Raw genomic sequence first — 11,508 nt, forward strand, 5'->3', positions numbered from 1 at the left:
GGGGAGGCAGTGCTGGCGCACAGTGGGGAGGCAGTGCTGGCGCACAGTGGGGAGGCAGTGCTGGCGCACAGTGGGGAGGCAATTGCAGCCCACCCATCACAGCCACTAGGGGGTTCTTCTTTCACTCGAATCCTCTGAAATGAGGCTGGGGTGACCTAACCCGTCCGCTTCCCAATCACGCTGAGCAAGGATTTGTGTGACCTCTACCAGTGCTGGGGCTGGGGAGGGGCTTGACAGTGGCTGTGAGAGGGTTTCCGCATCCTCAAGGGGGCCTTGGTGGGGGCTGCCAGGCTCAGGTGTGTCCCCGAGTCCCCACCAGGTGTTGGGGCTGTGCTGGGCTGTGCGCTGTGGACGTGACGGTGGGGCCGGGCTGCCCCCTTGGCCATCAGGACACAGGGAGATGGTCAGTGGCCAGCCTGGGCTCAGGGAGGGTCTCTGGTAGGACCAGGGACTGGCGGCAGGGGTATCAATAGAAGATTCTGAATGAGTTGCCATTTTTCCAGCCGCCACTCCCTCCTCTGCTACTGGAGATGCTCAACTTCCACCTCCTGCTCTGGCCTCCTTTGAGGCCACAGTGTCCTCAAATCCCTCTGTAAATGGACTTGCCCATGCCTTGGGAATCCTCCCTGATCTCACGCTCCAGGTAGAGTGACTCACTCCACCTTCATAAAGCTGCATGCTTGGAACAGCCATGTGGCACAGGAAGATTTGTTCAGCCAGATGCCACCCGTGGTGGCTGGGTGGCTCAGTGCCTTGAGGACAGGGCCACAACCTCTGCACTGTGGGGGCTGGTTCTTAGGGCACAGCAGGCGCTTGGTGAGCACTCAGTATTCAGGGGATACCCAGTGAGTGCTCAGTACTCAGGGGGTACTTGGTGAGTGCTCAGTATTCAGGGGTACCCAGTGAACACTCAGTACTTGGGGGTACCCAGTGAGTGCTCCGTACTCAGGGGTACCCAGCGAGCACTCGGTACTCAGAAGTTACTTAGTGAGTGTTTGCTGCATGAGTGAATGCAGGGATGAATGAATGAGCACCACTCTGTCCTCTGGGGCCTATATGTAAGTCACCTCCCCCCGCCCTCTCTTCCTCCAGCCCCCAACCCCTTGCGTATGCACCTGCCCTGATCCAGGCCTCATATCCCCCCACTGACCTCTCAGAGCCTCAGTTTCTTCATCTGCATTGGGTCATTGCAGAGCCGGAATGGGATGGGTATAGCTTGCAGCAGCCCCCGGCACAGTCGGGCCAAAGGCTGGCAGCCCCGGCAGGATGCATGGCGTTAGAGAAAACCAGCAGAGCACTGCTTTCCAGGGAGTCAGATTTTAGGACCAAAAAGGTGAGAATTTCTAGAACTAGAGCTGTCATTTCCCAAGGTTAGTAATTTGAGGAGGGAGCAGGTCTGGGGACACCAAATGTCCCACATGAAGCCAGCTAGACCCCCCACCTGGAGATGCAGGGTCTGTGCTCAGGTGTTGATGGCAGCCGCCCACCCAGAGCCTGGCGAGCCTCGGGACAGGCCCCTCCCCCGCTCCTCAGGGAATCCCTGGCTGCAAACCCCCCTCCTCTGCTCTCCTCCCCTCGTACTTGGCCCAAGGAACATCAAAGTGAGCCACCGGCCCCTGAGCCTCCGTTCCTCATCTGACATGTGTAAGACAAAGAAAACCTCAGAGAAGTTTAGTGTGACGCGGCAGAGGAAGGGCCGCACCTAGGTGCCCCAGCCACCACGGCTGCCTCCCACCGCTCAGCCTCAGGTCCCTTGAGCCAAATGCGCCAGCCTCCACCTTTGCCGGCACACAGTAGGTATGCGATTGCAACCCACCCATCGCTGCCGTCAGAGCTTCCTTCTTTCACCCAAGTCCTCTGCAATGGGTCTGGGGCAGCCTGACCCATCTGCCTTCCAGTCACAATTGCAAAGGACTCATGTGACCTCTGCCAGTGCTGGAGCTGGCGAGGGGCTTGATGGTGGCCGTGGGAGGATTTCCACATCCTCAAGGGGGGTTTTGGGGGTCCTTCATGGGAACTGCTGACTTCTGCACCCCTGCCCTGCTCAGAAGCCCGGGGCTGGTGGGGGAATGGTCGGTCCTCTCCAGGGGTCAACTCACAAGTGGGGAAAGACAGGCCACCTGACACCTAGGCACACCATCAGCCCCGCGTTCCCAGACCACAGTGCGGAGACAACCACCTATGGGGTGAGACTGGACCCCAGACAGCGGACTCAGGAGGCTGGACCCTGGATGGCAGGCTCAGAAGGACCTGCTCAGCACCAGGTCCCAGGCTCCTGACACCATCATTACAAGCAGGGGACAGGGTGGGTGCTGAGTGACTTTCCCCAGAACCCAGGGTCTCAAGCAAGCAGGCCCCTCCACTTCCCTGGCGTCAGGGAAGGCCTGTTGATGCCGTGCAGTTGGGCTTTGGGCACAGAGCGGGCTGAGAGGGAGGCGAGGGGCCCACAGAGCCACAGCACGCGCCACTCCCAGGAATCGTGACAAAATGAGGGTATCTATTTGTTAACTGAAAAAAAAATCTGGCCGGGCGTGGTGGCTCATGCCTGGAATTCCAGCACTTTGGGAGACTGAGGTGGGCAGATCACTTGAGGTCAGGAGTTCGAGACCACCTTGGCCAACACGGTGAAACCCCGTCTCTACTAAAAATACAAAAATTAGCTGGGCGTGGTGGCAAGCGCCTGTAATCCCAGCTACTTGGGAGACTGAGTCAGGAGAATCGCTTGAACCTGGGAGGCAGAGTTGCAGTGGGCCGAGATCGTACCATTGCACTTCAGCCTGGGACACAGAGTAAGACCTTGTCTCAACAAACAAACAAACAAAAAACAGAAAAACCATGATATATATGACTTTGGAAGGAGAGGGAGACTTCCTTTCTTCTGAAGGGTCTCGGCCTGCGAGGAGGCCTTCCAGGAAGGAAGAGAAGCAGGTGCTGGAAGGAGGAGGGGCCGGGGCAGGGGCGTCCTGCCCACCAGGCGGGCTGCACAGACCCATGGAGCAGGTTATAGGAGGAGCTGTGGCTCTTGCCGCACGTGGTCTTGATGCGTGCACATTGAAGAAACATGCATGTAACATACGACCCGTGTTCACACTGAGGGGGAGGCGTCACATTTAAATGCATCACAACTCCTGCAGGAGCCGGCCTGATGAAAAAGTAAAAGAAGCAAATGCATGACAATCAGGCCCTATACATCGAAAGGTCTTTTCAGGACACGGAGGCACGCGAGTGAGGACACAGTCTCTGGAAACTGGCCAGAGCCAGTCCGTGGTGGCTGGCCTCTCATCAGGAGAAAGTTCCAGAAATCGTCTCTTGCTCAGTGAAAGCTAGGGTTACGCTGCCGGAGAAGGGGGTGAGCTGGTGGGCGTCCGGGCCTGGGTGGGCTGTGGCTGTTATGTTTCTTATTTCCAGGCCGGGCCTTGCTTAGCTGCTGGAGAGAAGGAAAGCCCTGTGGCCAGACGTTCTTATTCTTAAGTGCATGGGTGGCTGGCTCAGCCCGGGCCCCGCAGGGCCTCAAGTCCTGTTTATAATTTGGCATCTTATGGCCACCGAGAGACTGTTCTGCTGGTCGCACGGCCTCTATTCTAACAGTAACGCTGGGCAGTGGTGTCTACACCCCGGAGGAGATGGGGTAGAACGAGGCGAGGCTGACCGCCCATCCCATCACGGCACAGAACTCAGTTTTTAAGTGTTTCTGGGGGTCCCCTTGGTTGCCAGGAGGTCCGTTCAGGAGGTGGGGGGCCTAGGGTTTTCTGTTTAGTGTATACACTAGAAGTGTTGGACAAGGCCAGGGTGTGTCACACTGACAGGGACGCTTTTACCTTCCTCCCTCCCTCTGCCCTGGGGACTCACCCAGGATCTCCAGGTGCCTGGAATGGAACAGGCTCCTCGAGGGCCGAGGGGTGACAGCTGCCTGCCTGTCCCCAGCAAATGGCACTGAGTTAGAAGGAACCCCATGTCTGGATTCCCACCTCCAGGAGTCACAAGCCATCGCTCCTGGTCTGGGGAGACCCCCTGTATAGCAGAGTGCTGGAGGGCTTTTGAAAGCCCCTGCAGGCGTGTCACAGAAGGGGAGGGAGTAGGGGGCTCCACGCTGGGGCTGCAAAGGACCAGAGGAAGCAGGAGCCTCTGGAGACCGGCAGGAAAATGAGCCTAAAGTGCTTTGCTTCCCTGGAGGCCGAAGGGAGGGGCAGGGCAGTGGGGACGGAGGCCCTGCCGTGGGGGCTGTGGTGCCACCCCCTGCCCGCTGCAGACTTGTTCCCAGGCTGGGGGGTCAGCTTGGCTTTGTGGCCTTAGTGAAGAAGTGAGAAGCAGCTAGGCTGGAACTCAGGCCTTCAGTTTTGTGGGAGATTGAGGCTGAGCGCAGGAAGCTGGGACAGTGGTGTGGGCAGGAGACACCTTTTCCAAGGAGCGCCACATGCGTCGCCCAGAGGCACAGGGGCCGGGCGGGATGCCCACTGCAGCCACATGTCCCTAGGCCTGGCCTTTCACACGCCGTTCTCCAGCGGCCCCTCCGCCGGCTGCGTCCCTTCCTCTGCAGGGCTCAGCACACGTCCTCTTCCTGGGAGCTACCTATGGCCTTCACCAGGTGGGGCTGGGCCCCTCCCCTGCACCCCACCCCAGCTCTGGTGGTGGGTTTAGCTCCCCAGAGAGGCTGCTGGTCCCAGGGGTCAGGGCTCTTGCTCTTTCACCTGCGCCACGGTCACCGAGGCCTGGCTGGAGGCTGGCCCATGGCATTTGCCAGATGGATGAACAAAGGCTTGGAGGAATGGGTGGAGCTGATCCACGCCCATCTAGCCAGGTGCCGGGTGGGTGCCGTGGCTTTGAGCACAGTTTTGAACGCACAGCCGTGGATGAGACTAACGAAAGCTACGCGCGTCTGCAAAGCCCTTTGGCGTCCTACGTGGACGGAGGCCACCAGCGCTGGAAGATGCTCCAGGGTGTCTGGCGCACGTGGGAACAGCTTGCTCCCCACGGCCCCCAGACACGCATTCGGGGTGGCCCGATGGCCTCCAGCTGCTCCACGATGGGCCCTGGGCCCACCGGCACCCCGCTCGCAGCTCTCTCTGCTCTAAGAAACACCTAAGTCTGTGAGTCCAAGATTCTATAATGTGAATATCCTATTACTATTATGGTTAATAACAGTTGTTGCTAATTATTGAGCACCTGCTGCATGCCATGGTGCGTGGCCTGTACTAGACGCTGCCTCTAAATTTCTACTCAACCCTCCCAGAGTGAGAGGGGTGCTCGTATTTTCCCATGTAGAGATGGGGAAACTGAGGCTCGAGAGGAGAGGACCCAGGGGAACTAGAATAGGGAAGCGGGAGCTGGTTAGAAGCCCTGGCTGCCACCAGCTGGGAGATTTAAAAGGAGTTAAATGACTTGCCCACAGCCCCAGAGGGCTGCTCCTGGGCAGACGAGGCCGCGCTGCTGGCCCTGAGTCCTGTTTTCAGGCCCTTGCTGTTGGCTCCGTCCCTAAGGAAGGCTAATGAAATAATGTTGGTGTGACATGGCTCTTGTCACCTGAGAGTGTCTAAGTGCTTTATAAACAATTAACCGGATCTCGCCCACTCCCACAGCCAAGCATGATAGCCCGGGGGACCGGTGATGGCCCGAGGCGGGGGGCGGCCGGGGAGGCAGCCCGAGCCCCCTGCGCCTGGGAGCTGGCACTCTTAAACCACAGGAGCCTGGGCTCACAGAGCAAAGAGGCTGAAAGTCACAGACATTTAAAGTAACAGGCGGAAGCTGAGAATCGCGGGCTGAGAGAGTTTTGCACTTAAGGGGTCTTAACATCTTACATCTAAAAACTAGGGACTCGGTCAGAGCTGGGCTACTTACCAGCTCCGCCTTCCTCTCTTCTGGTTTCCCTGGGCCCGCCCCTCCTGAGCCTCAGTTTCCCCATCTCTACACGGGGAAATGGAAGCACACCCCTCTGAAAGGCTGAGTAAATAATTTTGAGGCCATCCCTACAACAGGCCACACACCATAGCATACAGTAGGTGCTCAATAAGTGCTAAGTACTGTTATTAACCATATTGGTCATAGGATATTCACGTTATAGAATCTTAAACTCACGGACTCAGAATCTTGGATGCGTCAGTGGTCCCCTCCCCTCAGATCGGATGCTCTTCAGGGTGTCACCGCACCTGCGCAGGAAGGAGCTCTGCTCTCCCCCCACCAGGGCGCACACCGGAGGTGTTTAATCCATGCTGGGGAATCAGATGTCTTGTACCTGAGAATCCCCAAATCTCAAATCTGTGGATTCACAGGCGCGTGGAGTGAGGGGCTCTTGGAGGCCATGTGGTTTGTGCTCTGGCCAGGCAGGGCTGGAGATGATTCACACTCCCATTGAATGCCTCCCCTGACCGGGAGCTCACTACCCCCCAGCGCTGTTATTGCAGTCATACGTCTCAGCTCCCCGCGTCCCCACAGGCACGGACCGATTGCAGACATTCATAGACGTTTATGCAGGGCCTGCTGTATGCCAGCAGAAGACGGAGGAGCCTTTCCGGAAGGTCTGTCTGGAGGTCTCTGACAAACTTCCGTCCTCTCCCCTGCCTAGAATCACCCCTGTGATTTCAGGGAAAGCTTCCAACCACACCGTGGAGGGGACATCTTGTTATCCCGTTGCTTTTCAGCTGAGGCTGCTTCGGAACACAGGAGGCAGGGAAGTGCTCCCAGCCAGGAGGGTGTAGACAAGCAGGGCTCCAGCCCCCGCACCTTCCCTGAAGACGCCACCCCCACACACATGAGGTGGGGCGTTCTGGGCTGGGCAGCAGGAAAGCCCTTGCTTCTCCTCAATGCGGGTGGTAGCTCACACAGCCCTGACTACCAGGCTGGGTCCCAGCGTCCTCATGGGGGAGGTCACGTGCCTCCCTGTGGCCTCTGCCCTCTGCTTCCTGGTGCCAATCACCTGGGGCTATGGTTGCCCGCTTCCTGCCCGTCTGTGCTGCAGGGCTCTGGGCTCCCGCAGGCCACAAACTCTTCCCTGCTTTTGGCCAGGGCCCAGCACAGGCTCAGACCCAACTAGGGGTTCAGCAAAGTTCTGCTGAAAGGAGTGTGCGCTTCACAGACGCCACCTCCCATCAATACTATACCATCATCCCCCTGTACGAGGAGCTGACAGCTGGGGAGCTGAGTGAGCGGCCAGGCAGGCAGTCCTCTGGGTGCCCTGTCCCTCTGTATCACACCTTCTGTGGCTGCATACGAGGGCCCACTTCTGCCTCAGTTTCCCCATCTGAGCACAGAGGGGGGCCTCGCTCTCCTTGAACTCACTGACCCTCCCCTGCTCCACTGGTGTTTATTTCAGCCTGGCGCGTGTGTCCTGAGAGTAAGCAGACTCAGGGAGCTTTGCTGAGAGGAGGAGACAGTCGAAGCGAGGCGATGCTGCTTCCTGGACACCTGCGGCGAGCCACCCGCCCTGAGCTCCGCACGCAGCAAACTCAGGAGATCTCACAGCAGCCTGGCGTGCTCTGTCCCTCGTTTGCAAGTGAGGAAACCGAGGCACAGCACTGTGAAGTGACAGGCCTGAGTCACGCATCCCTGGGGGCCGATCAGGGCTTTCCCCGAAGCCCTCTGGCCACAAAGCCCCGGCACTCAACCCCTGTGTGCTCCACTCCCGGCGCCTCTTCTGCTTGGAGGACCCTGAGAGGCCTGAAGGCTCTCCCCAGTTATGAACTTGGCCCTTCTTTCAAAGGCGAAATTGTCTGGCAGGATGAGAGTGAGGGAAAAAATTACAAAACGGAATAGAGAAATGGAGAACTCTGTGCTTGTAGTGACAGGAATGTCATTCTGGCAGCCTGCCTGGCCACCTATGGGAAAGTCTCAGAAAAAAGGAGTGGAATGGCACCTTCCGGCACTGCCCACCCCCCCAACCCCCTGCAGCCCACAGCTGCCCAGAGTGGCATCTGCCATCTCTGGGCCTGGGCCCCCTCTCCTCACCCCTGCCTCAGGGAGTGGCCTGGGCCAGCGGGGGCCCACACATGTCTGAATGTGACATGTGCCTCACACAGAGCTGGTCTCCAGAGAGACTGAAGGATGGACAGGCTCCGCAACCATTCACACTGAACAGATCCAGAGCACACAGAGGACAGTGGCCATGTCTGCAGGAGACGGCCATACCCAAAGACACTGCGTCCTCACCCTGGGAGCACCCAAATCCTCATGCAAGGAGCATCCGGGTTCTCACCTAAGGAGCACCCACTTCCTCACTCAAGGAGCACCTACCTCCTCATCAAGGAGCACCCAGGTCCTCACCCAAGGAGCACCCACCTCCTCCTGCAAGGAGCACCCACCATCTCTCTTCACCCCCATCCAGCTCTGTCTCTGACTTCTCTGACTTCATAAGGTGCCTGAATGTCAACACTATGGCTTTCTGGTTCCAGGACTTGAGAGGCAGTCGGTTCCCCAGGCTGCTGTATTATTCATAATAATTGAAATAGCAGCTCTTAATACTCTGTCACACACTGCACTGGATAGAGAGTGTCATACAATAGATGACACATTCCTAAGGAGCACTGTGATGGCCACCTGGTCCAAACAGCCAGGCGCAAGGGCATCCTTCCCCTGGGTGCTGGTGACAGTGGGCTCTGGACCTCCGCCTCCATGCATCCCCACCAGGAGATGCTCCGTCTGTCAGCACGCAGCCAAGCCCGTGGGTCACATCCCATCAGAACCTGGCTATGGGGAGACAGGTTGGCCCGACTCCAGCCTGGCAATACCACCCGGGGAGCTGCTTCCTCTCCCTCATCAACAAGACAGAGATGATACCACGAAGTGACCAGGTGGCCTGGCAGTGACGCTGTGATCCGTTGTCGGACACAGTCTCCGGCAAACGGTGTGTCTCATGTTTCCTGTGGCGCAGATGAGCTCCGTCCGCTCCTTCCTGGGGCACACGGCAAAGGTGTTTCCCTGTTTAGCAGAACGTGTGTGTCCCAGCTAAGGCAGGCCCATCTCACCAGGTGCCATCGAGGCCTTCTGGGCTGTCACCCAAGGCAGAGCTAGGGGCATGAGAGGTGGCAAAGTGAGAGTTTGCAGACAGGCGGGTTGGGTTGAGAGAGTGGGTCTTGGGGCGCTGGTGGGGATGATGGGGGATGCGTGGAGAAGCTGCTTGCACCTGAGACGAACGGCCTTGGCCCACCACCTGGAACTTCAGCATCGCCTGCCTTGGGGTCTGCACAGCTTCACCGAAGGCCTGACCACTGCCGCCCCGCAGCCCTGAGCCCTTTGGCCTTGGGCTCCTTTCAGGCACGCGGAGAGGGCGCATCGATCTCCTTCCTGAGAACGCATTATCCTCGCGTGTCCTTGTGTTAATGTGCTGCGCTAATTTCCCCATCCCAGCTGCGCACCCCAGGTGCCCAGAGCCTTCCTCGCTAGCCCCCCGGGAAGGGGCTCATCCTGGGGAAGGGGCATGTCTCTGAAGGGGGGTCGCCTCTGCAAAGTGCTCAGGAGTGTTCAATGGCTCCCCTGGGGCTCTGGCTTCCCTGCTAAGTGTCGTGGGGCCAGCGTGCAGGGCCCCGGGACCGCCAGCAACAAGTCTGCCCACCCACCCTCAGCCAAATGTGGAGCTCTCCTCGCCAGCAGGCCACAGCTCAGCACACAGAGACTGAGGGATCCGCAGGCTTGGCCTACCCCCATGGGGCTTTGCATCTCACAACCATGGCCCCTGTGAAACCCCCCGCCCTGCTCACCCATCCTAGGGTCAGAGGTAGCTGCCCAGGTCAGGTCCCTGGCCTCCAAGGAGCAGCCGGGACCCTCTTGCCTCAGCTCCCCCCCCCCTCCTCGGCCTCCTTGCTGCTCTAACCACACCCCCTGCACCCCGTTTTTCCCCCAGGTCTCCCCACAGCCTGCATGGGGCTTCCTCGCGGGCTGCCAGCACACCATGCAAAGCAATGGTATCATTTATGTGACACTCTAAAATGGAGTTGGCCTGGGGACTTGAGGGAAAGAAACGCATTCCATTGTCTTTGTACTATACAGTTAGGACAAGCTTTCATATTGAATTTGTATAAAATTTCCAAGAAACTTTTTCTAAATTTCAGCGAGAAGCTGGCGCGTGCAGCACCCCACGAGCAGCTTGGGCATTTTTCTGTAGCACTTCACGAGTCAGATGCCAAGGAATTCTCCATCAGGGCTTTAGATAATTTCCCTTTCAAATTCCTGCAGGACACCGCTGATGAGAAAGGGACAAACATTTGCATCGAGGGCTGCAGCCGTCAGAGGCCGCAGCAGCGGGCACTGGGTTTAGGAACACCAGCGGCTGGCTCTGTGATTTTTATTTCATTGAAAAATGTATCTTACAATGTCCTGTGACCACAGAGACCCTGGAGGTGACTGACCGCTCTCACATCACAAACTCCAAAGCCAATGGCGAAGCCCTCACGTGCAAATTACCCAGCCTGAGTGGCCCAGCTGGCCTCGGGGCCCAGGGCGCTGCTGGTGCCCACTGCCTGCAGCTGTGTCCCAAGGGCCCCAAGAGCCCCAGCCCCAGCCCCGAGGGCCACTCACTCTGTCACCCACCCTGACCCTGGGACACCAGCCTGGGCCTCGCCCGAGGCGGGTGGATGCTTGCGATGCTGGAGTTGGTGACAGGGGGCAGAGCCTCTGAGGGGCTCCCAAGTCCCTGAGCACAAGTGCTGATATGGCCGTCGTGACCACCATCTGCGGGGACCACAGGGCTCGTCTCCTGACCCTGCCACTTAGGCACCCTCTGAGGAGCCGCTGCCAAGGCTGTGGTGGGCAGGAGACCAGCGAGTCAGGGCTTCACTTCCTCCAGGACCCAGAGCCCCAGCAGTGGGCAGAGAAGACCAACAGCTCACCACCCCCTTCGCAGGTGATGCTCCTTTACAGATGGCTCATCTCCGCAGGCCACCCTACTTCACAGGTGACCCACCTGCAGGGGTGACCCTCCTTTGCAGGTGACTTTTATTCACAGGTAAACCACCTGCCCAGGTGACCCATTTGTGCAGGTGGCCTGCCTTCACGGTGACCTCACACACAGCCCGATGTGCCCAACACACAGCTTGGGAAGCTGCACTCTAGCCGCCATGGGTTACTGTCCTCATGCCATTCGTGTTTTTCCATTTGTTCTCTGCATCCCCCTCTAGAATGTTCCATGAGGGTGTGGTCCTCTTCCGTCTGTGACTCAGTACCAAGAGCAGAACTGCCATCCCTAGGAGGTGTTTAGTGACTGCGTTGAGTCAAAGCCCGGGCAGTGGCCCCATGTGGCCAGGTCCCAGATGCATCGGATCTCCTGCCAGACAGTGTCAGCCCCATGCCCGCTGATGAAAGGCGGCCTCCCTGGGGGCCTGGGGCTGGAGGGTGGAGGGAGAGCCTGGGATTCCCTCGAAGGTCAGCTGGATGGGTGGATTGAAGGCTCCTTCCAGTCCAAACAGACTGGAAATCGGAACATGATATTTGGGCAGCAACAATTCAGCGATTTCACTGCGTGGGGAGCGGAGCCCGGGAGAGGGGGTGAGGAGGGGGCAAGGCCTTAGTGAGGGCGTGAAGCCC

Source organism: Cebus imitator, unplaced genomic scaffold, assembly GCF_001604975.1.
Source record: "Cebus imitator isolate Cc_AM_T3 unplaced genomic scaffold, Cebus_imitator-1.0 Scaffold117, whole genome shotgun sequence".
NCBI classification, from domain to species: Eukaryota; Metazoa; Chordata; class Mammalia; order Primates; family Cebidae; genus Cebus; species Cebus imitator.